Below are 23,326 nucleotides of genomic sequence, written 5' to 3' on the forward strand. Positions count from 1 at the left end.
GGGAAAATTTTCCTTACCCGAAAAACAGGGATGATTCCACCTTTTTGATTTTCTTAACGAATTTTCTAATGGGGTTAAGAGACTAAACTATCCTTCACCTGATTAAACCAGATAGAAGGAAAACTATCACTGACTTAGTTTAAAAAAATCAATGCTTTTTTCCTAACCGAAATCAGGCACAACCCTTGATCTAATCATTTGAGAAAATCAATGCCTTTTTCCTAACCAAAGTCAGGCGGCACAGCCATTAATCTACTCATTTGAGAAATTCTTCAAGTTTTTATTTAACTACTCGAATTCTAAGCGTATTCCTATTATTTCAATTTAATTATTAAAACTTCATTGATTCCGGCCTAACCCCATCCGGCCCATGGGTTAGCCACCACCCAACCACTGGAATCGGTAGAACCAAACAATTACTCACCAAACCATAATTGAATGTCTTTCTTAACTTTTGCTTTCAAATCACAGACACGCACACACTCCTCTTTAAATATTTAACATATAAAATAATCCATTGGCAAACAGTTATTGGTTACAGATGTCATAACTCAAAAATTCCATCCAGTCCCTTGTTTCTGAAAAAACAGTATCACTCTAGACTCTCCGTTGAGACCAACTGGTCAGCAACAACAAGATCCAGTAAGATTACAATAATCATTTCGTCCATCATATATATCTTCCACAACATACGCATGGGTGTCATAGGCACTGCGAGCCCATGCATCTCCTAGTCAGAACCCTCCAGCATCCTCCTTAGGTGTCCTGGCACTTCACTCAGGGAGGTTGGTAAAGACCTGGGCAGGCTTTCCTGCGTGAGTCATCCTTTGAACACTCCCCGCCAACTGTTGCAACCGAACTTCCCTTAGAAAAACATATACCAAAGGCTCCCTCCAGCATTCTGGGCGTAAGATAGTCCTTTAAGAAAATAGGGTTTCTAAGCAAGTTCTCAATTTGATTTTCTTTTGAATACAAGGAGTATTTCTTGAATCAGTATCCCCAAAACTTCTTGATCGGAATTCTGAATTTCATACCAGAATTCCTCGAATTCTATAACCTTGATCCACAGATCAATTCGAAGGGCCTCAAACTTAGTTTCAGATTTGGCGAAAAATTTGAGTGTATTTTTCTAAACTGGGCACACTTTCTTTCCTTGAAACTAATGAAAGAGTTTGGTCTTGGTCATAGTCTGATTCAAGGTTCGAAGTCGGATAAGATTTTTCCTGAACTATCTTTCTCTCGAAAAGGTTTGGTAATTCAGTTCCTATTCTACTGAATTTCTTTCTTTGAATATTCACTTAACTGATTTTTAAATTAGTTATGAATTCCAATGAGGAATAAATTAATCATTTATCTGAATATTTTGATCTCGATAGATTTTTTGAATTTTCTTTTTTATAATCCGTGTGAATATAAAACGATAGAAATTTCTCTCTTAGAGTATTTAATTATTCATTTGTCAAATACTCATAAAATTTAAACATAGAATTTAAGAGAATTCTAACTTTAATATAAAAATTCTTTATGCATCTATTTATGCATAAAAATCAACTTCAATGGGAATAATACTTTTATAAAAAAAAATCCTTTTATGCATCTATTTATGCATAAAATCAAATTTAATAGGAATAACACTTTTAAAATAAAAAGAATTTCTTTATGCATCTTTTTATGCATAGAAATCAATTTTAATAAGAATAACACTTTTACAATAAAAAAATTCCTTTATACATCTTTCTATGCATAGAAATCAATTTTAATAAGAATAACACTTTTGTAATTAAAAAAATTCCTTTATGCATCTTTCTATGCATACAAATCAAATTTAATAAGAATAACACTTTTATAATAAAAAATTCCTTTATGCATCTTTCTATGCATAGAAATCAATTTTAGTAAGAATAACACTTTTGTAATAAAAAAAATTCCTTTATGCATCTTTCTATGCATAGAAATCAATTTTAATAAGAAGAACACTTTTATAATAAAAAATTTCCTTTATGCATCTTTTTATGCATATCTCATTTTATTGATTAAAAATTGGGGGTAATGATGAGAAAAAGGCGCTTACTTCATGAGAGGAGATCCCCACACCGAGGTGTCAAATATAAGTTTTTTAATTCTTTTCTTTGGTCCTGTGTCCACTCTTCATCTTATGTGAGTATTTACTCATTTTTGGGGGGTTTTTCTTTTATTCTTCAATTTATCTCCTCCCTACATTTGGATGAATCTCATTGGCATGTCAAACCTTTGTTTGGACCTTAATCCAAAATTATCTGAAAACAGGGGCCCTTAGGCTAAGGTCTTTTGTGCACATTATAATTTATTTCTAATGCACCTTAGGAATTTCTTTAAACTTCTATTTCGGGGGAATTTTCTCTCTCTAGGCCAAAAGAGGTAGAAATAAGATCTTTTATTATTCTGAAAAGGAGATTGATTACAGGGGAAGAAACTGGACATCTTGAGGGACTGGGGAGGAATCTTACAACGAGCTAAGGTATCCAATGTTTATGAGTATTCACACCCTCTACACTTAGTATATACTCCATCCAAAGTATCTCTAGATCACTATATAAGTTTTACTTGATAGTGCATGGGTGAAGAACACCATCACTTGTACCCTTTCTCCTTGTTTGGTATAATTAGAACTTTTAATTTCTCTCCATTTGCATTATCTATTGCACTTTTTTTGCTACTACTCTTTTCTACTATACCATAATCTTATACAATGGTGCAGAAAAGTGATTTTTAGCACCCTCACTCACCCTTGTCCAACATTTCATGGGGGTGAAACTTGAAAACTACTTGGAGACTGGGCCTATGTAACCACTTACAAAGCTTTATCCTCATCAAACACCGGATGCAGGTGATTGTGTGCTAGAAATGACTATTTTTACCATATATCCCATGGTGGTGACACTTGCAAAGACAATGGGTTCTAGCACATCGCCACCCCCATCCATTGGGGGAGAAAGTAGCCCCATACACCTCACCTGCCAAGTTTCACCACCATTTCATGTCGAATAGGGTGACAATGTACTAGAACCCGCTATATTTGCCATATGGGCTCTAGCCCACCCGCACCCCCGCCCCCACGAGGCATCTTATTGAGGTGAAGGTTTGTAGGTGGATAAAAATTGGTTCCATGTACCCACTTATCAAGTATCATTCCAATCAAACACCGGTCAGGGTGGAGGTGTGCTCGAAAAACTGCTCTTTTTGCCATATGGCCCATAGGGCCCAACATGCAAAAAGATCGGGTTGAAGCACACCGCCACCCCTATTCATCCTCTGATAGGGGTGATACATGGAAAGGTTTGGGACAGTAGCTCCATGCACCCAATTGCTAAATTTAACCCCCATCCAATAGGTGTGGCAGTGCACTAGAAACAACTCTTTTTGCCATATGATTCATGGTGGTATAATTCATGTAAAAGAGTAGTTCCCACACCACCCGTGTCTAGCATTAAATGGGTACAAAAATTGGCAAGTGGTAGCAAAGAGGCTGCCTACACACCCACTTGCCAAGCTTCACCCTACGGGATGCGGATGGTTCTATGCTAGTAAGTGTTGTTTCATCATTGGCCCATGGGGGCCCAGGGGGTTGCAAAAATATTATGTTCTACAACAATGCCACCCTTTCTAATGGGATTAAAACTTATCAAGTCGGTGGAGAAAGGCCCCATTCACTCACTTACCAAGTTTCATCCTGGGTGCATGGGGCCACTCTCCCTACACTTTGTAAGTTTCACCCTTATGGGAGGCTTTACGGGGGTGGTGGTATGGTAGAATCCAATCTTTTTGCATGCTTGGGCCCCCATGGGCCATATGGAAAAAGGAGCCAATTCTAGTGTGCACCACCACCCCCATCCCCAGTGTCTATGGGGATAAAACTTCGCAAGTGAGTGAATTGGGGTCACATTTTTCCCTATTTCAAAGTTTCATCCACATCAAATGCCTGGTGAGGTGGTGGTGGACACTTTTTGCACCCTTTTTCTCCCTTGTGCCATATGGCGAATCGAGTGAGTTCTAATGTACTGCCAGCTCTGTGTATTACATAGAATGGGGTGAAACTAGGCAAGGTGGTATATAGGGCCACTTTCCCTTCACTCTCCAAGTTTCACCTCCATCATACACCAATTGAGGGTGGTGGTGTGCTAGCCGTATGAATGTTACCCCCATGTGCCATATGGCAAAAAGAGTTTTTCTAGTGTAGCGCCACCCCCATCCGCCAATGCCAAATGGGCATGGAACTTAGCAATTGGGTGCACTCAGCCACTCTCCTCTCTCACTAGCCAAGATTCACCCTCATTAAATGTCCAAAGCAGGGGTAGCGATGTGCCAAAATCTGCTCTCTTTGCAAGTGTGCGACCCCCATGGGCCATATGGAAAAAAGAGCTATTTCTAACACACAGCTGCTTGCATCATGTTTGATGCGGGTAAAGCTTAGGAATTGGTTTCATGGGGAAATTCTCTAACCTCTTTCCAAGTTTTACCCCCGTAAAACACTGGATAGGGTAGCCATGTGCTATAAACTACTCTTTTGCACCCTTGGCCCCCCAATGGGCCATATGGTAAAAATAGCTCTTTCTAGCACTGCCGCCTACACCTGACATTTAAGGGGGTGAAACTTGGCAACTAGATACACCCAGCCTCTCTACACTCACTTGCTAAGTCTTATCCTTATTAGATGCACGATGGAAGTGGTGATGCATTAAAAATAGCTCTTTTACCATATGTCACACGGTGGTATCATTCATATGAAGAGAGCTAATTCTAGTACATTGCCACTTTCTCTGATGTTTGGGAAGTGGGTGCTAGGGATTCATAACCACAAAGACACCACGTGAGTTCAAATTAAGGGGTTTTTTAACTCAAAATTTTAAGGTAAATTTATAGAAATACATTTATAGAAGGGGTTTTTATAATCAATTTGGAAAAAAACCCATAAGTCCGTAAAGAAAAAGGGGTCATATTATTCATAAAAAATTAACAGGTAAGGGGTTTTTTAAATACCCCTCTAACGCACGTGATACATAGGGCTTTAGTAGTGCACTCCCTGAGTATCTAAGCTCATGTTTATATGGTCTCCATTATGAGAAGTATCTATGGTTGAGCAGCCCCAGTGTCTCACATCCCTATGCTCACACGAGAAGGTGGCCTAGGAGGCCAAATGGTTTATGTTGTCTTTTATGTTGTGGTGGATCGAAGCACACATCATACTTCATGTTGAGAGCATGATTAAACTAAGTAACAAGAGATTAAGTTAAACAAATTGAATTCTGCCAAAAAGGGGAAAAAATGAAAAGGTAGTGAAATGAAAAAGGAGGGAAAGTAAATCTCGAAGCAACCCTAACATACAACCCCCTACCTATGAAAATCCCATATCAAGCAAGCACTCTCCCCACCAACCTATCAGCCATACCTCCCACCCATTCCGGTCCCACAAACACCCCAAGTCTATCAATACCCACCTTGGTGGTCTATGCGGAAGCTCCTCTAGTACCTCCAAGCACTAACAACACGTATGGGACTAGGCCTAACCAAAGGTTTGCCAATCGCCGTCCTCCCAAAAACCCCACCCGGCCTCTTATATGCTACTGTTGTGGGGGGAGCAGCCACATGCAAACTCAATACACTGTACCAGAGGGCTCGTCCCCATGCCTCCATTGCCCAGAGAGTCGAGACCACTACACTCGGGATTGTCCTAGAACCCCACTGGTTAACATGGTGGAAGCTGTGGTGCCATCTCCCAAGATTGACACTCCAATAGTGGCAGTGGTGCCACCTCCAATTGCTCGCACTCCAATAGTGGTGGCCGTCACCCTATCCCAAGGATCCCCAAAGAAAGCAACTACTTGTCTTGATGGTACAGTTTACCCATCCATTGTGAAACAAGCTTATAAGGAGAAATTCACTCAAACACCACCCATGGAGAAGGAAGTGGCTCCTACCTTGGTCATTCCCCCAACCACCACACCTTCAAAGGCGGATGATAGATCTACCCAACCCAAGGTCAGTAATTTAAGTTGGGAGGAAGTGTTGACTAGAGTAAAGGTGGAAATCACCCTTCCTCAATTATGTGATTTGAGCCAAGAAATAGGGGAGCAATTGCTAGGCTTGGTCCAGCATTGGATGCATTTGAAGGCAACTAGGGGTGAAGCCACATCTAGTAGTAGTGGGCGATAGCCCAGGCAGTAAGGCAACTAGGGGTGAAGCCACATCTAGTAGTAGTGGGCGATAGCCTAGGCAGCAGTAAGCAAGGGTATGCCTCGCTACCCCAAGAGTGGCTTATCACCAAAGCCCGAGGGTGACAGTCTCCGTGGGAGGAACTCAAATTGCAGGGGCCATTGTGGATGGTGGTTCTGGTGTTAGCATCATGCCTGAAGCTACTAGGTAAGTATTAGGTCTCCAAATTACCGAGCCAGCTCCCTTCACCATCCGAGTGTGGCAGACTAGAGGAAAGTGATGCCCTTGGGACTAGTCAGGCAAGTTCTGATCATTTTTTAGGGATTAGTGTTTGAAATGAATTTTGTGGTATTAGACCTCTCACCAGCTAGAGGGGTAGCTTGGCATCGAAAGGCCTTGGTTGAGGGCAGCTCAAGTAATCCATGATTAGCATATCCTTAATCTAGGGGGGATGGTGAGCTTGCCCTTGGAAAAAGGCATCGATGAGAGTGCAAGGGGAAGTGCCCTACATGACGATTCCCATTTGGGAGCAGGGAACCAGTGACAAGGAAGAGCAGGAGGAATGGCAAGGATTCCCAGTGGATGAGGCATGGGATCCATTTGGCTCAGAAGGAGAGGTGGCCGAACCTCTATGGAATTGGTTAAATTCCTATGAGAGATTCTAATGCAATACGGTGGACATAGTGGAGTTGGACCCAGACCCCATTCAAGAGGTGCCCAAGCAGAAGAGCTCTCAGCAGTACAGGATTGGACAGAATCTTTGATCACTCTGGCCTCCTCTTATGCACCAGTGCTGCCTCAATAGGAAGAGATAGAGGTCATAGGTCTAGGGGAGCCAAAGTTTTCTCAACAACTTAGAAAGAAGGTCTCTCACCAAGAGGAGTCATCAGAGGTGCCTATAACCCCTCCTAGATGCACTCGTAAGGAGCGGCGGCGGGCAGAGCCCCTCAAGACTCGGGAGGAGGCCTTGCAAGTAGAAGACATACCCACTGGCTAGACAGAGGAACGTATTGGTGACTTCCCTCTAGACATCATCCCAGCCCATGACCCCTTATCTCTCCATCAAGCAGCACTTGGCATCACTCCTCTTCCAGCCACCACTTACCACGAGGAGGTGAGATGCACTCGTAAGGAGCGGCGGGCAGAGCCCCTCAAGACTCGGGAGGAGGCCTTGCCAGTAGAAGACATACCCACTGGCTAGACAGAGGAACGTATTGGTGACTTCCCTCTAGACATCATCCCAGCCCATGACCCCTCAAGCAGCACTTGGCATCACTCCTCTTCCAGCCACCACTTACCACGAGGAGGTGAGAGAGCTAAACCTGGGCACAAGAGCCACACCCCATTTTGGTGGTAGCTTGGGTCTAGCAGGACCCTTCCACTTTTCAAAGAAGCACCAACTTTTTCAGAGAACACCAAGATGTGTTTGCATGGACCTACATGATTCCACTAAAAGAAGGCAATCAGCGAGTCTCAGGAAGGGCATCTACCGCATGAATCAAAAATATTCCAAAGTGGGGAAGAAAGAGCTACACAAGATGGAAGAGGCCGATATCATCTTTCCATTGAGCACTTCACCCATAGTGGTAATTCCAAAAAAGAAGCCCAACAAGATCAGGATCTGTGTAGACTTTAGATCCCTCAACAATCAAAGATGGGCTTCCCATTACCTTTCACAGAGCAGGTTTTTTAAGATGTGTCCAGCCAAGGGTGGTGGTTCAAGCGGAACATGTGCCTCAACTCACCCTGGTGTTCGTGAAGTGCCAGGTATCGGGGGTCTCCGCCTCTCTCTCTCTTTCCCGCTCTTTCGCACCTGACCCCTCCCTTGTTCTCACTCCCCACCCCCTCGTACCGCCCAACCCCCCTTCTCACCAGTCAACCAAAAAAAATCCCCCTCTTAGTTGTTTTTCCCAAAATTTAAAAAAAAACCCCAAAAATTCCCCCTTAGTATTTTTTCCAAATACCAACAAAAAAAACCCCGCAAAACTTCTCTCTCTCTCTCTCTCTCTCTCTCTCTCCCTCTCCCTCACCCCACCGACCAAGCCCCTCTCTTCACTCCCCACCCCACTGACCACCCCCTCACTCCCTAACCCCACCGACCACACCCCACTCCCCCTCTCTTCTCTCCCGCTTTGCCACCCCACCCGTCTCCCCCGACCCCCTCCCCCTCTCTCACTCACCACCCCCCTCTTTTCCCCACCCCCCCTCTCTCTCGGCGAGTGCACACCCCACCCCCCTCTCTCACTCACCACCTCCTTTTTTTCCCCACTCCCCCTCTCTCACTCACCACCCCCCTTTTTTCCCCACCCCCCCTCTCTCTCGAGTGCACACCCCACCCCAGAGCGACCGCCTCTCTCCTCACCCCCCCCACGCATCACCCTCACCATCCAGCACCCCACCACCCCACCACCCCACCGACCCCCTCTCTCCTCACCCCCACTGACCAAAGCCCCCCCCGGTGTGACCCCCCCCTTTCTCACTCACCAACCCCCTCTCGTCGTCGTCACGCGAGACCCCACCTTCTCCCTCTCACCATCGCTCACCGACCAGCCTGTGCGCTTTTGCCGCACAGGTCGTAGCGGGGGACTTGCCGGACACCGTATGCGAGCCACAAATGGCTGCAAGCATACAACCAGGAAGGCAAGCTCAAAACAGAATGCAAAAGGTGTGTCACTCAACGCTTAACTGTCGCCTTGAAGGATTCCCGCGTCGCAGCCGTGAAGAAGGAGCCGCCGTCGCCGCTCTACCGCCTCTTCGCCGCCGTGCCGCTACACAGTGCTGCTCGATCGCTCTCTCACTCTCTCTCTCTCTCACACACACACGCAGGAGAAGGAAACCAAAGAGATAAGGCAAGAGCACTCTTGTATTCACAACACATGAGAATGAGGATTTTAGGGTTACATTTGACTCTTATAGGTGACTTGGCCGTTCACACTTGGGCGCCCATACATGGCCGATCGATCCTAACCCTTATCTTACTGACATTCAAGGTGCGCCTCTCATCGGCGATCACCCAATCCCTTTATCCTTAACATATGGTGCCGACAAGCCCGGCCCATGACTCAGAATATTTAAATTAATGACGTAAAACATAGTATGTCTCAATGTCCGCCCCATGGGTTAACATGCCCCCCTTCCTGATGTAGATTCCGTCCTCGGAAGCTATGGTATGGTAAGCTCGAGAGGGTTGTTGTGGTAGACCATCTGCAAAACAAGGAAGTAGAGTGAAGGTATGCTGGAATTCAAAAGATATAAAGTGTATAAATTCAAGCATGTTAGACCACAATGGATGTTGCTATGAGAACTTAGTTTAAGGGTCACATGAGTGAGCTAGTGTAGCAAATTAATAGGAGTTTAAAATTATTAAAAGTAAATCAAGAGTTAGCAAGGTGTCAAAGGTTAAGCAAGGTTTATAACTGACCTAAGCCAAGGAAAATAACCAAGCTTAATAAATAAACAGATGACCACACTGTGTCTACTCTTAGAACTAGTTAATACCACGAGCCTAGGGACACAAGAAACATTAGAGTTACAGGAGCCTTTTGCCTTTATTTTTTTTTTAATGCACATGACAATTTTTACACACAATGGTGACCTTCCTAAGGCAAAACTAACATCGATCCTGGTACCATGTTTAACACAAGGCATTATCCAGGAATCTATTAGCTCACTTTAGGCAAGGCTACCCCCTACCAACCAAGGCATCGGTCTGGAGTAGAATACTCCTCGCCTACCAAGTATCAATAAGGCGATAGGCCAACATTAAAGCACATCATAGACTTGTATTGCCATTTATTGTAGGCTTTTTTTTAAAATCTATTTCTTTTTTATCTTTGCTCCTGAACTATAATTTGTCTTGCATCCTTTCGACAAAGGGGTAACAGCTATGTCCTAGAGGTCAACACACACATGGCCAGGTGTCAAACATTAAGATGGTTTGACCCTAGACCTAAGACAATCGTATTCCAAGGTTAACTAAAGACGTCATGCTGCCTAGGAATATTTCCAATAAAGTTAAGCTCATTAATGATTTACACTAGCATGCAAGCAACTTTAAAAACTAAGTAGTACATTGACAATTTCCATGTGGTCATGCATTATAGTTTATGCAATTGATTGAATAGTAAAAACGAAAGAGAGTGGGTATGGAAGAATTACACCTGTAATTGGAGATCTCCTTGATTTGACAAGACAGCTTGCAATTTGATGTAGATATATTTTGATGAACGTTGCAGCAGTCTCAGGACTTGAAAGCAAACCCACCTCAAACTTTTCAACCTGTACAATCAACTAACAAGCACTATACCTCGAGAGGCACATCAGTGTGAAAATTTCAAGACTTGTTTAAGGAATCTAAAATAGAAAAAACTTGCAAACACTAACCTACCTACCAGTCACCACACTACTACTGAGGATACGGTAAGAGGATGTTGTAGAGTCCTGGCTCTAGCCCTAAGGCTAAGCCTCTATTCGCATCATCCAAACAAATAAAGTCAACCTCAGTAGTGCCATGAGTTTCATCCGTCCATTCATCACTGTCAGATATTTCCTTTTCATTTTCCCATCCACATAAACTCATCAAAAATGTAACCATGCGAGGATAGTCATCTTGTGGAAAAGGAAAGTATTGGGCTATCGGGGATATGTCCTCTACGGAGTAGGGGTCAGTCATGGTCAATAGGCGAATTAGCCATTCTAATTCCTCAACATTTTCCTCTTTGGCTAGTACATCTATATGATCCCATTCAGTTTCAATTACAGGATAGCACATGTGAAATATCTGAGAAAGGTATAGATGATACCTCTCACCAAAGGTAGGAGTGGATGAAGTGTATGATGATCGTGCATCTGCCATATCTGCAAACACAGATATAGCATCAGTAGGTTTATGTGACAGGTCAATCTAATTCTTGATTGTATATACGGATATTTCAGTTTTTAACGTGCTCTTGCTCTTTTTACTATTTTTTGCTTTTCTTTTCTTTTCTCTTCTGTGTATGAAGCTATATATATACATCCCCTTGAATTTGGCAATTACATGGTCAGGGGAGAAGGTTAAGGAGGAAGCATTAGAATGTCGAGCGTGAGTACATGCTCCCCCTTTCCTTGGGTAGATCATATTATTTGCAATGATGTTGCAGCCTCTTGGAACCAATTTGTCCAGCGGGTCATAGGTTGTGATGTGGGCAGATAGCTTTTTATGACCCTTGTGGCCACATCCAATTGCAAAGATGGTAGTGTACGCTCCCATTGACGAATGGAGGAAATGGTTTCCGACGATACCAGGGGAGACGTAGACTCATCGATTTTTTGTTGGGTGTTGACAAGAGTAGGTGTAGAGCATGTAGAAACTTCTATATCAATGTGTGTTTGGCATGAAGAGCTAGAAGCTTCATGTGACTCCCCCCTTCCTGAGCTAGGTGGTAATGATCGATATCGTTTGGGAATCCAAACTAACTCTGGAAGAAGTGGTGCAGAGCACTCTGTTACCTTTCCCTTACCATGGTCTTGAGTTGTCATTGGGGTGGCAACACTTGGTTTATTAGGTTTTACAGGTGATGTAGAGGGATTCAACTTATGTTTAGGGACCCAAATCTGGTCATTTCCCTCGTAGTACCCTTGGGCTACTAATAATTTTTTAGGGATCCATCGCGATGTTACATTGCCCTTTCTCGGGTGGGTAGCTGCTTTCCTTTTACGAGGCTTCTTGGTGGCTGAACGAGATTGAGCAGGGGAAGTAGCTGTTAACGAAGCTTTGGGGACCCATTTGTATGTACTCTTTGGCATAGTAAGCGAAGCTTTAGGGACCACCTTGCCTGTTTCCACTCTTGGCGTTGAAGCGTTAGAGGGGTGGCCAACAATCGAAGATGGTTTTGCCACCACTGGACTTTGTGATTTTTCGTTATCCAGCATTTTGTCCAGAGTCGATGGCTTAGGAGCGGGATTTTGAGCGGTCCGACCTAGTGTTGGTTCTTGCGTTGTGACTTGTCTAGTTGCCCAATCGATATTGCACTTGGTGGCCATCATCCATTTGCGCCCTAAGATTACAGTCCCTTCCATGGTACCAGCAGGCATAACCAAAAAGCTTTGAATTATGGTTCCCTTGTCATAAGCAACCGGAGTGTGCAGAATTCCTGAGACAGGGGTTTTCTTCTTGTTGATTCCTTGAACTTGGATAGGACTCTTGGATAAAGGTGGTTTTCCCAGTTGACACCACACGCCATATGATAGCAAATTGTGTTGAGCTCCTGTATCCAATAATGCATTATACAGCACCTCCCCGTAAGGACTCTGTAACTCAATTGGGTATCTTAGAGGTGGGTCAGATTCTAGTGCATCCTCCTCTGCTTCCTCGAAAAATACTTGCGTAATTCCCAAGTTGGCTTCTCGTTGTCGCCTAGCACGCTGTTGACGTTCTTTGGCTTCGACTCTCGCTTGTATCTTTTTAAGCTCAGCTTGTTCTTTAGCTGCCTTCTTTTGATGGATTGCATGTAACTCCTCTTGGCTCAGGGGGTCATAGTATCTTTTGAATTTACTCCCATTAAGGAATCCAATGGTTTCAACTCCGTCGAGAGTCTCCACTCTGATGGTACCTTGTGGGGTAATTTCACATACTCTATACGGTCCCTTACCAGCATATTTGAGCTTTTTCTTTTCGTTTCGCACTCCATACATCAGGACTTTATCCCCAACCTTGATGTCCTTGTCCTTTAGATGGCGATCAAACCATTTTTTCCTTCTATCCTTCTCCACAAGGGCATTGTACACAGCCAATTGTCTTTCTTCATTTAGCCGCTCAAGGATATACAGACGCTCTGCTAAGGGATTACCATCCCAACCCTCTTGAGTAGCAACACGAAGACTTGGAATGACAAATTCCCACGGCATGACTGCTTCTTGGCCATATACCATTTTGAATGGTGTGCAATTAATAGCCACTTTGTACGCAGTACGATAGGCCCATAAAGCTGTCGTAAGCTTTAGATCCCAATCCGTGCGATGAGCTTCAACTGTCTTTGTCAAAATAGAGATTAAAGTCTTGTTGGTACTCTCGGCTTGGCCATTCGCTTGCGGATAGTAAGGAGTAGATTTATGATGGGATATCATGAAATTTGTTGTGAGCTCCTTAATCACTTCATTTATAAAATGCGTACCATTGTCGCTCACAAGTTCAAAAGGACAACCGAAACGTGTGATTATATTTTCAAAGAGGAACTTGGCTGTTGTCCTCGCATCTGCCTTACGTGTCGCTTTCGCTTCAGCCCATTTGGTCATAGAGTCAGTGGCCACAATAATATAGCGAGATTGTGTGTTTCGGGCCGCTGGACTAATTGGACCTACAAAGTCTAAACCCCACTTTTCAAATGGTTGGTTTACTTTGATCGGATGTAGAGGCATCCGATCTTTCCTCTGGGGTTTCTTATATCGTTGGCATTCATCGCAACCCTTCACAAAGAGTGATGCGTCTTGGAACATAGTGGGCCACCAATACCCTGATTGTAAGATCTTTCGCGCAGTTAAGTCTCCTGAGACCACCGGCTACGCCCATATGTGCCTCTTGCAAAATGTATAGATACTCATCCTCTCGGGCACAACGCCTAAGAACGTCATCCTTTCCTCTTTTATAAAGAGTCCCGGCTATCAGGCAATAGGGTTCGCATTCTTTGATTAGCTTTCGAGCTAGATCTTTACGAAGCTCCTTGGGTGGAAAGCCATTAACCAAAAAGTTAACAATCTTCTCACTCCATTCAGGCATTGTCTCCGCCATGAACAGGGAAGTGTCAGGTAAGTCATCATCAACCCCCGTAGGAGCCTCACCATTAGGTATGCGAGACAAATGATCAGCCATAACATGTTTTTTGCCAGGTCTCACAACAACAGTGAAATCAAACTCAAGAAGAATCAATAGCCATCGTGTGATTCTTCCTGTGGAGCATGGTTTGTTTACCAGAGGGTGGGGTCGGTGCACGAGAGAGTGAGGGGGATGGGGGGGTGTTGCACACGAGAGAGAGAGAGAGAGGGGAGGGGCTGTGTTAACCCATGGTGGACATTGAGACGTACTATGTTTTACGTCATTAATTTAAATATTCTGAGTCATGGGCCGGGCTTGTCGGCACCATATGTTAAGGATAAAGGGATTGGGTGATCGTCGATGGAGGCGCACCTTGAATGTCAGTAAGATAAGGGTTAGGTTCGATCGGCCATGTATGGGCGCCCAAGTGTGAACGGCCAAGTCACCTATAAGAGTCAAATGTAACCCTAAAATCCTCATTCTCATGTGTTGTGAATACAAGAGTGCTCTTGCCTTATCTCTTTGGTTTCCTTCTCCTGCGTGTGTGAGAGAGAGAGAGAGAGAGAGTGAGAGAGCGATCGAGCACTGTGTAGCGGCACGGCGGCGAAGAGGCGGTAGAGCGGCGATGGCGGCTCCTTCTTCACGGCTGCGACGCGGGAATCCTTCAAGGCGGCAGTTAAGCGGTGAGTGACACACCTTTTGCATTCTGTTTTGAGCTTGCCTTCCTGGTTGTATGCTTGCAGTCATTCGTGGCTCGCATACGGTGTCCGGCAAGTCCCCAGCTACGACCTGTGCGGCAAAAGCGCACATTTTTGGCGCCGCTGTCGGGGAGTTGTCCTGCACCAAGCTCCAGTTTGCAGCTCGGCTGCTGCGTGAAGTTTAATCTACACTGTAGGAAAGCGACTGTGTGTTTGTTGTTGAGGTGTTTCTGTGGTTTACAATCTCTGTTTCTGCAATTTGTCTTCTGCATTTCTGTTTATTTTGTTATTTTTCCGCTCCGCGTGTGGGCGCACGATCGGTTATCTGGTTTTCTGCGCGTGGGAGGGGGGATTTCTGAATCCCCAGATCTGGGCTGTGTGCAAACTGCGCCGCGGCGAAGGCTGAACCCTAAAGAAACCCTAGAAAACTTATCTCCAAAAAAAAACAGAAAATAAAAATTTCAAAAAAAAATTTCAAAAAATAAAAAACAAAAAAATTAAATTTTATTTTTAAAGAAAGAACCAAACGTGTGGAGAGGAAGAGAGGAAAGATTTTCTAATTGGAGAAAAAAAATTTGAAAAGAAAGAACCCCAATTGACCCACGACCCCGGCCCCCAGTCTTTTGATATATATATATAGGAGAGTGAGCCTCCATAGCTTTCTTTCAAGTGAGAGCTTATGGGAAGTCGTTCCCTATATGTAGCCCACTCCCCAAGGAGTAAAGTGAGCATGTGGGATAAAGCCCTCACCCTTTCCTCCACAAGCAAATAGGCTTTTGCCCCTTCCCCCCAAAGGAAACGGACTGTTTTGAGAACTACAGGAGCTCTAGATAGGCGAACATGGTGCTGTAAAGCACACTAGGACCCTTTAAACGATACGCTCGTTTCGAGCTATCACACACCCTAGTCCAGGTTCGACCATAAGTAAGGGGATCAAAAAAGGGTTAAAAACAATCTAAAAACAAGTAAAAACGGGGTGCGAAACACCTAAGAAGAGAAAAATCAAAATTCCAGACACAGTGTTTCCTACGCAAGTTCAGCCTCACCGGAACCATAAACCGTTAGCTATACCGAGTATCATTCGGGAGGAAAGTGAGGATAGGACATCAGGAAGTGGGCAAACACCCTTTTTGCTTGAAAGAATGTTTAGTGAGGGAATGCCTGACCCCATTGAAGAGGAAGTGATTCCATCTTCACCAGTCCCTAGTCAAGGGGCGATGTCTCAAAAAGTACCGTTGAATGTGTCCAAGCTAATGGATTTCATGTCCTCCGAGATCAGAACCACGATCATATCCAAATTATACGGAGATCCTGAGCTATTCTTAGCTCTTCGGGCATTTCTCAATGGAGAACTAAAGGCGGGGTTACCACAATTTGCAAATATGGATAGACCCGACACGCTTCAAGATGAAGGGGAACATTGGGATCTACAACCCAACTTAGATGAAGATTCGGTCGTTGAAATACCTGTGAACAAGTTGGGACAGTACTTTGAAGGTGACGAATCTAATGCAACTCTCCCCATTACTACCAAGGGATTAACTCTAAAGGGAATCCTTGATGGTGGTGCTGGAGTGAGCATTGTGACTAAAAACTGTTGGGAATCTATGGGAAGGCCTCACCTCGAAGTCACAAACATAGTGGTTAAGATGGCAAACGGAACCATAGCTAAACCTATTGGAATGTTAAGGGACCTTAAGATCAAGGTCCTGGATACAAGGTAAAACATACCTTCATTGTAATGGATTTCTCCAAGCATCCTATGTCATATCAAATGATCTTAGGACGTCCTTTCATGAGGGAAGCACAAATGGTACATGACTGGTCGAAAAACCATGTCTACCTACAATTCCAGGACTCTGTCATTCGAGTTGATCTTGAGAATGGTCGTGCACATCCTTTAGGAAGCAAGGTTATCATTGATAATCGATCGGATACCACTATTCACTCCGCCCCATTAAGGTATTGCTATACATGCAAAAAAGAGACTGATGATGGGAAAGATTCTCCTTATATGGATGTCCTACCGGGTATGACTGAGTCGGATAACGTGGATTGGGTACACCTAGCGGCAACCATAGACACATGGGGAAATAGAGGCACAAGTTGGGTAACACCTGAGGGGCAAGATATGCCACCATTAGTGCCAATAAACATGATAGGTGTTATGCACTTGGCTCCTGATGGCAAGAAAGTGGCGAACTCCACTGACACTAACAGTAGTGAAAACTCAGACCAATGCAACTCTGAGTATGAATCTCAAGAAGAAACTGACTCTGAGCCTGATGGGGGGGATAAATCAAATATTCACCCAAATGTGGAAGCAAGGTGCTCAAGGCCTAGGACAGTGGCCTCCTGCAGTTCATCCGAAAGTGAAGATCGACCAAGTGAGTCCGAATCTGATAGAAACAAAAATCAAAAACTTGGTAAGAAGAAAACGAGACATAAGCGCCAATGCTATCGAGCTAATGTACGCACTGCAATAAACAAGGAAAGATCCACTGCAGAATGGCTTAGTTATGTAGGAGCCATTGACGCTCATCGGAAGATAGCGGATAATTGGGGACAATACCTCCAAAGTGTCATGTGGTGTATTCCGCAACCTCATGACGTCGCCCAATTAGAAATCGAAGAGAAGCCAAAACTAAGTCGTACTGCAAGAAGGCGGCAAAACCAAGAGTTGGCTCAACAACAAAAGGAAGCGGAATTGAAAGAAAAAAGCCTGGCACAACAAGAACCAGTAGACTTACACCCCGCACCCGAACATTTCAAATCATTCACCACAGGGGAACGTAAAGTAGTCTACACAAAAGCCCAACGAACGCCTACCAATGGGAGTAGCGGTGTCTACGATGGCCCTGCAGTAGTTAAGGAGATAGACTTAGCAAATCCGGGTGAGGAGTCTAAACCAGTTTTCATTGCTCAAGACCTCACCAAGGCGGAAGAAGCTGCACTTATGAAGCTTCTTAAAGAATTCAAGGACATATTTGCTTGGACATATCATGATATGAAGGGTGTTCCACCCTCGGTGGTGCAACACACGATTCCAATGATTAGCACTGCTAAACCAGTCCAGCAACGTCCCTACCCAATGAATCCTAAGTACGCAAAGATTGTACAAGAGGAAATTGAACTAATTCCGTCTAGTTATATGGATTGTTCCTCATCGGCCTCGTTGTTGTTGGAACTTCCTAGTTCCACCTATTCTTCCATTCCTTCTCGAATCCTTCCTTCTGTCCAATTCTTCAAGTCCTTCCATAGACTTGAGCTACCTTGAAGTAAAGTGCCAATGGGAATCTAGACTTGTGAAGATTGAAAGGAGGAAAGATAGATTGTGGGTTCATGGATCTAGTTCTCCCTATTCATGCTTAGGCTTTTCAACGTGTAGAGTATAGGGATATGAACTTCAAAGTCTAATGTTCTTGGGTGGTCATCCCTCAGATTCTTAAGATATGCAGAGTAACAATGTCCACCTATTGAGGGACTATTGTGGCTTTTGGGTCTACCTCTGAAGGGAGGTTCTCAAGGAGTTCTTGGTGATTGGGACTTTTATTAACATCCTAGGTTTCCTTGGTTTGTTTTGAATTAGGCATAGAGGAACTTCCCTCAATTTGAACTGTGTGAGGTTTCTCCTCCAATCAAGCTTGACAATCCTTGACTAACTCTTGAGCAACCTTGAGTCTCCCCTTTTCCTCGATTAGATTGGGATATTCACCTAACTTCTTGGTCAACCAACTGGGGTCTATTTGCTATCTTTCTTGAGGGCAGATGGTAGTATCTTTTCCTTGTCAGATGAGGAATATGATACATTGGTAGTTGTCCCCTCGTCGGATGCACTTTTTATGATGACAAGGATATCCCCCTTGCTAATCGTTGTGGCCTTCTTCTTTCCAGAGCACCTAGTTGCTCATGCTTGTTCATAGAGCATTCGTAGAAGATAAAATTATTGCATGTCCTGAGGCTTCCTACTTCTGTGAAGTAAACACTTCGGCGGAGCAATGTGAGGTGCGGCTCTCCTTCTCCTTTGCATTTGAGTGACTACATTCAAAGGCACTGTATGGATGAAGCTATCCCATATACTCAGCAAGATAATGTTGGTCCTAGGTTTAGCTTTGTTTACTTTCCCCATAGTACCCATTCTTAATGGATAATCCTTGGTACCTATGGTCTATCCCAAAACCTATGCATAAAGGAGTTAAGGTGGGAGTACTCGCCATCCCTTTTTTAACTGGACATTTGGCTATTCGATGAGGTCTAGCACAGTCATAGCATTGCATAGGTGGTTGTTTAGACAATCTCATCCATGTGGTGTAGTGGCTACTAGGTATATGGGGTACATGTGCTCACCCTCTCAAGATTTGTGAGGGTGGGCTATTTGGTTCAGGGGGTTTGAAGATCGTGTTGTTAATAGCTTCTCCCTCCTCACCTTCTTTGAAGATTTTCATTACGGTAACTGGTGTGAACAAGGGTCACTCGAGGTAATGGTGATGGTGGTGGGAGGACTGAGAGTGGCAAGGGTACTTCTTCGGGTACCCTGAGGATTCCTCACAAGGCAACTTCATGGCTAGGTTTGTTGAGATTCAACTCGATGTCAGTGTGTGCCAGCTGTGCTATGTGCTGGCATGTTAGGTAGGAACATGTGTGAGACATAAATGACCGCGTCCAGCTGGTCATAGTGTGTGGACATTAGCTAGGGTTAGTAGTGTGTGGACACAACATAGTGTGTGTCTTGTGTATTATGGATTATGGCTTTATGTATTGTGTGAGAAGGGAGATGGCTTCCCTCTATGGTTAGGGTTTACAATATACATTAGGGTTTGCTCCTGTGTGAGAAGGGAGATGGCTTCCCTCTATGGTTAGGGTTTGCAATATACATTAGGGTTTGCTCCTGTGTGTGTGTCTCCTCTCCCTCTACCTATTTTTCAACATGGTATTAGAGCCCGGTGCTCTCTATTAGGGTTTATGAGTGAGTGAAAGAAGAGGGAGAAGACGCTGTGAAGCTTGCCATTGAAGCTGTGAAGCTTGGAGCACACCGATTTCTATCAGATCTGAGAGCTTGGCCTACCGAGTAAGGTCTACTAAACACCCTTGAGCGGATTGCAGGAGATTCAAGCAGAAACAAAGCAAATTAGGGTTGCCCAAAGCAAAAGAAAATTATGGTTTTTTGGAAGCTTTCCATTGGAGCTTGGAAGCGGTGATGTATGGTGAAAATAGATGCAAATCTGGCAAAGAAACATGTATGTGACAAGGATGAATGTATTGGAAACTCATGTACAAGCCGCCCTACAGTGAATTTGGAGCAAATATGATGCATTTAAGTGATTGAAAATTACTGGTTTTGAAGCTCTCACAAAACAGAGAAAAAGAGTCACTTGGTTGATGAAATTAAACCTAGTTTTTTGTAAAAATCAAACAATTGATGGGTTACACACATGCCTTAGAGTGTTAGGCAACATTACATGGTCTTAATTATCACTACAAACCTTCCAAATCCCCTCAGGAGCAGGCGACACAGCTCATACAGAGAAAACAGAGCAGTTTTTTACATATTCGCTAAGTGGAGGCCACAAATCAAGGGTAGTGTTTGATAAATTCCAAAATTGACTTAGCAATTGTGTGGTACATACACCTAAGAAGGAAGCTACATGATTGGTTGGAGAAATTATGCCTTATGGAGCTGGAAATGAGCTGATTAAACAGGCTGTCTACTGTCATTAGTGAAATAGAGTGTGATTAATCGACTAATTACTCTCTCATCTTAAACAATTGGTCTAATTCCTTTTACATGGAGTTAGTGGACATCATTGCTAAGTTAATGAATGCCTGGTCTCTCAATTTGGACAAGCATTGAAGAAATTAGAGCAATTCTACTAATGGTTTTACTGGTTTTTCTCAAAACAGAGAAGGGGGTTTGACAAAATTGGTATGTACACACCTTGGATGGTGTTGATATGCAACATTGAGGTTGCTTAAGTGTCAATGCAAGTTAGTGGACATCATTGCTAAGCTAATGAATGCCTGGTCTCTCAATTTGGATAAGCATTGAAGAAATTAGAGCAATTCTACTACTAGTTTTACTGGTTTTTCTAGTTTTTCTCAAAACAGAGAAGGGGGTTTGACAAAATTGGTATGTACACACCTTGGATGGTGTTGATATGCAGCATTGAGGTTGTTTAAGTGTCAATGAAAGTTATCCACACTTGAATGAACCACTACATTGCGATTTGGAGCTTTGGAAAGTGCATCAAAGCAGGCGTTTGTTGACTACTTTGGAGTATCTGGAACACTCATTAGAGTGTGGTTAAGTTGAGGAAGGCTCGTTTACAGATTTGGACGTGTGCGAAAGGTGTATTTGCATTGAGCAAATATGTCGGATAATCCAATAGAAGTTGTGGGTGAAAAATTGGATAGAAAGAACTTCCAGGCACGGAAGTACAGGATTAAAAGTTTTCTGAAGGGAAAAGGTTTTTGGAATCTCATTACAGGTACTGAGCCAGAGCAGGAACTACCCCGACAACCTACACAGCAAGGTTATCGCTCACAAGCAATGGTTAGAAAGAGCATACAAAGTGTTGCATTATCTGTCTATATGTATTTCGGATTCTATACTCATACACGTACATGATGCTGAGAATCCCAAGGATGCATGGGATACATTGGTAAAGCTGTTATACAAACACTAGTGCTCGTAAGTCTCAATTGCGACAACAGATTCATAATGTGAAATGGAATAAAAGGAGCATCCATGATTATGTACAAGAAATAAAGAAGTATGCAGATGCATTGGCAACAATCAATGCCCCCATGCCTGATGATGATTTGGTAGACATTACCTTGCGTGGTCTTGGCAAGGAGTATAAATCCTTTGATACATCTATCTCAATTCGGAGTACAGGTTTACTAGACTTTTATGAGTTGGTTTCACTCTTGCTTGTTGAGGAAATCAAACTCAGTGACTGCTTTCATGATGCATCTACTAGCCATGATGATAATGACAGAAATCAAGATTTCTATTCACATAGAGGATCTAGAGGAAGGGGGAGATTTGCATCACGTGGCCGTGGTAATGGTCGTGGATGGCAGGACAAGTCACCACAACAGAATTTTCAACCTACATATGGTGCTAGAGGTGGTCGTGGATACACCTCAGAGAGGCAGAGGTAATCCTCGTGGTAGAGGACGTTGGCAAGGCCAACAAACATCTATGCACAATGTGGAATGCCATTACTGTGGGAAATTTGGTCATATGGCACGTGATTGTTTCCGCAAACAAAATGATTTGAGAGGGGGTAGAGCACAACATGGTGGACATTATGCACAACATGGTGGAAAATATGCATCAAGCGATAATGATGGCAGCACAAATCACTTGTTTGCCATGAAATATGTTGTGGGATCTATGATGACAAATGCTGAAAATGATGACACTTGGTATATGGACTCTGGAGCATCAAACCATATGACTTGTCATGGTGAATGGTTTGAGCATATGAAGCCTATGGATGTGAAAGGCTATGTGGAGACAGGAGATGATACCCATCATGCCATTACACATGTTGGAAGTGTACCATTGGTTATGCACAATGGTGAAACAAAATCTATGGGGGCAGATGTATTGTATGTGCCTTCTATCACAAAAAGTTTGGCCTCAATTGGTCAAATGGTGGAATAGGGATGACAGGTTCGTTTCAACGAGCATGGTTGCTTCGTTGAGGATTTCAAAAATGGATGTAGAGTCATTGCCAAAAGAAAAAAAGAAGGCAGGTTATTTAAGCTGGGTGCTGGGATTCTTGAGTTGAAATCAGCCATGTTCTCTAAAAGCCGAAATGTGGTACAGGACATTGACATGTGGCATAAGAGGATTGGACATGTGAATATACAACAAAGGTTAAAGAACATGCAGACAAGAGGCATTGTTAGTGGGCTGCCTAGATTCAAGTATGATGGGAATATGCATGTTTGTGAGGCCTGCCAGTTTGGAAAGCAGGGAGGTTGCGGTTTCCTAGAGAAGGCAACATGAGTAGCAGGCCACTTGAGATAGTACATAGTGATGTATGGGGTCCTGCACAAAACCCATCCATTAAAGGCAATTTATATTATGTGGCATTCATTGATGATTTCAGCAGAATGACATGGATTTACTTTCTCAGGGAGAAAAGTGAAGTGTTGAGAAAGTTTATGGATTTCAAAGCTTTTGCAGAGAAGCAATATGGCTCTTGGATAAAGTGTTTGAGGACAGATGGAGGTGGTGAATACACCTCACATGCTTTTGAGCATTTCTTGAGAAAGCATGGCATAAGAAGACAGTTAACTTGCAGGTACACACACCTCAGCAAAATGGTGTTGCTGAGAGAAAGAATAGAGTCATTTGTGAAGTGGCCAGGGCAATGCTCAATGAAAAGAGCATGCCAGATTATTATTGGGTAGAAGCATGTGCCACTACAGTGTATATACTGAATAAGACACCCACAGCAGCCATACATGGAAGTACACCAGAGATGCGGCGTACAGGTTTTAGGCCAGACATTGGACACCTCAAAGTGTTTGGATGCATAGCTTATGTACATGTGCCTGACGAGAGAAGGAGGAAGTTGGATCCTAATGCAGAAAAGTGTGTGTTTGTTGGATATGCACAGGATCATAAGGC

This window comes from Cibotium barometz, chromosome 21 (genome assembly GCF_041138505.1).
Source record: "Cibotium barometz isolate CiBa-2024 chromosome 21, ASM4113850v1, whole genome shotgun sequence".
Lineage (NCBI taxonomy): Eukaryota > Viridiplantae > Streptophyta > Polypodiopsida > Cyatheales > Cibotiaceae > Cibotium > Cibotium barometz.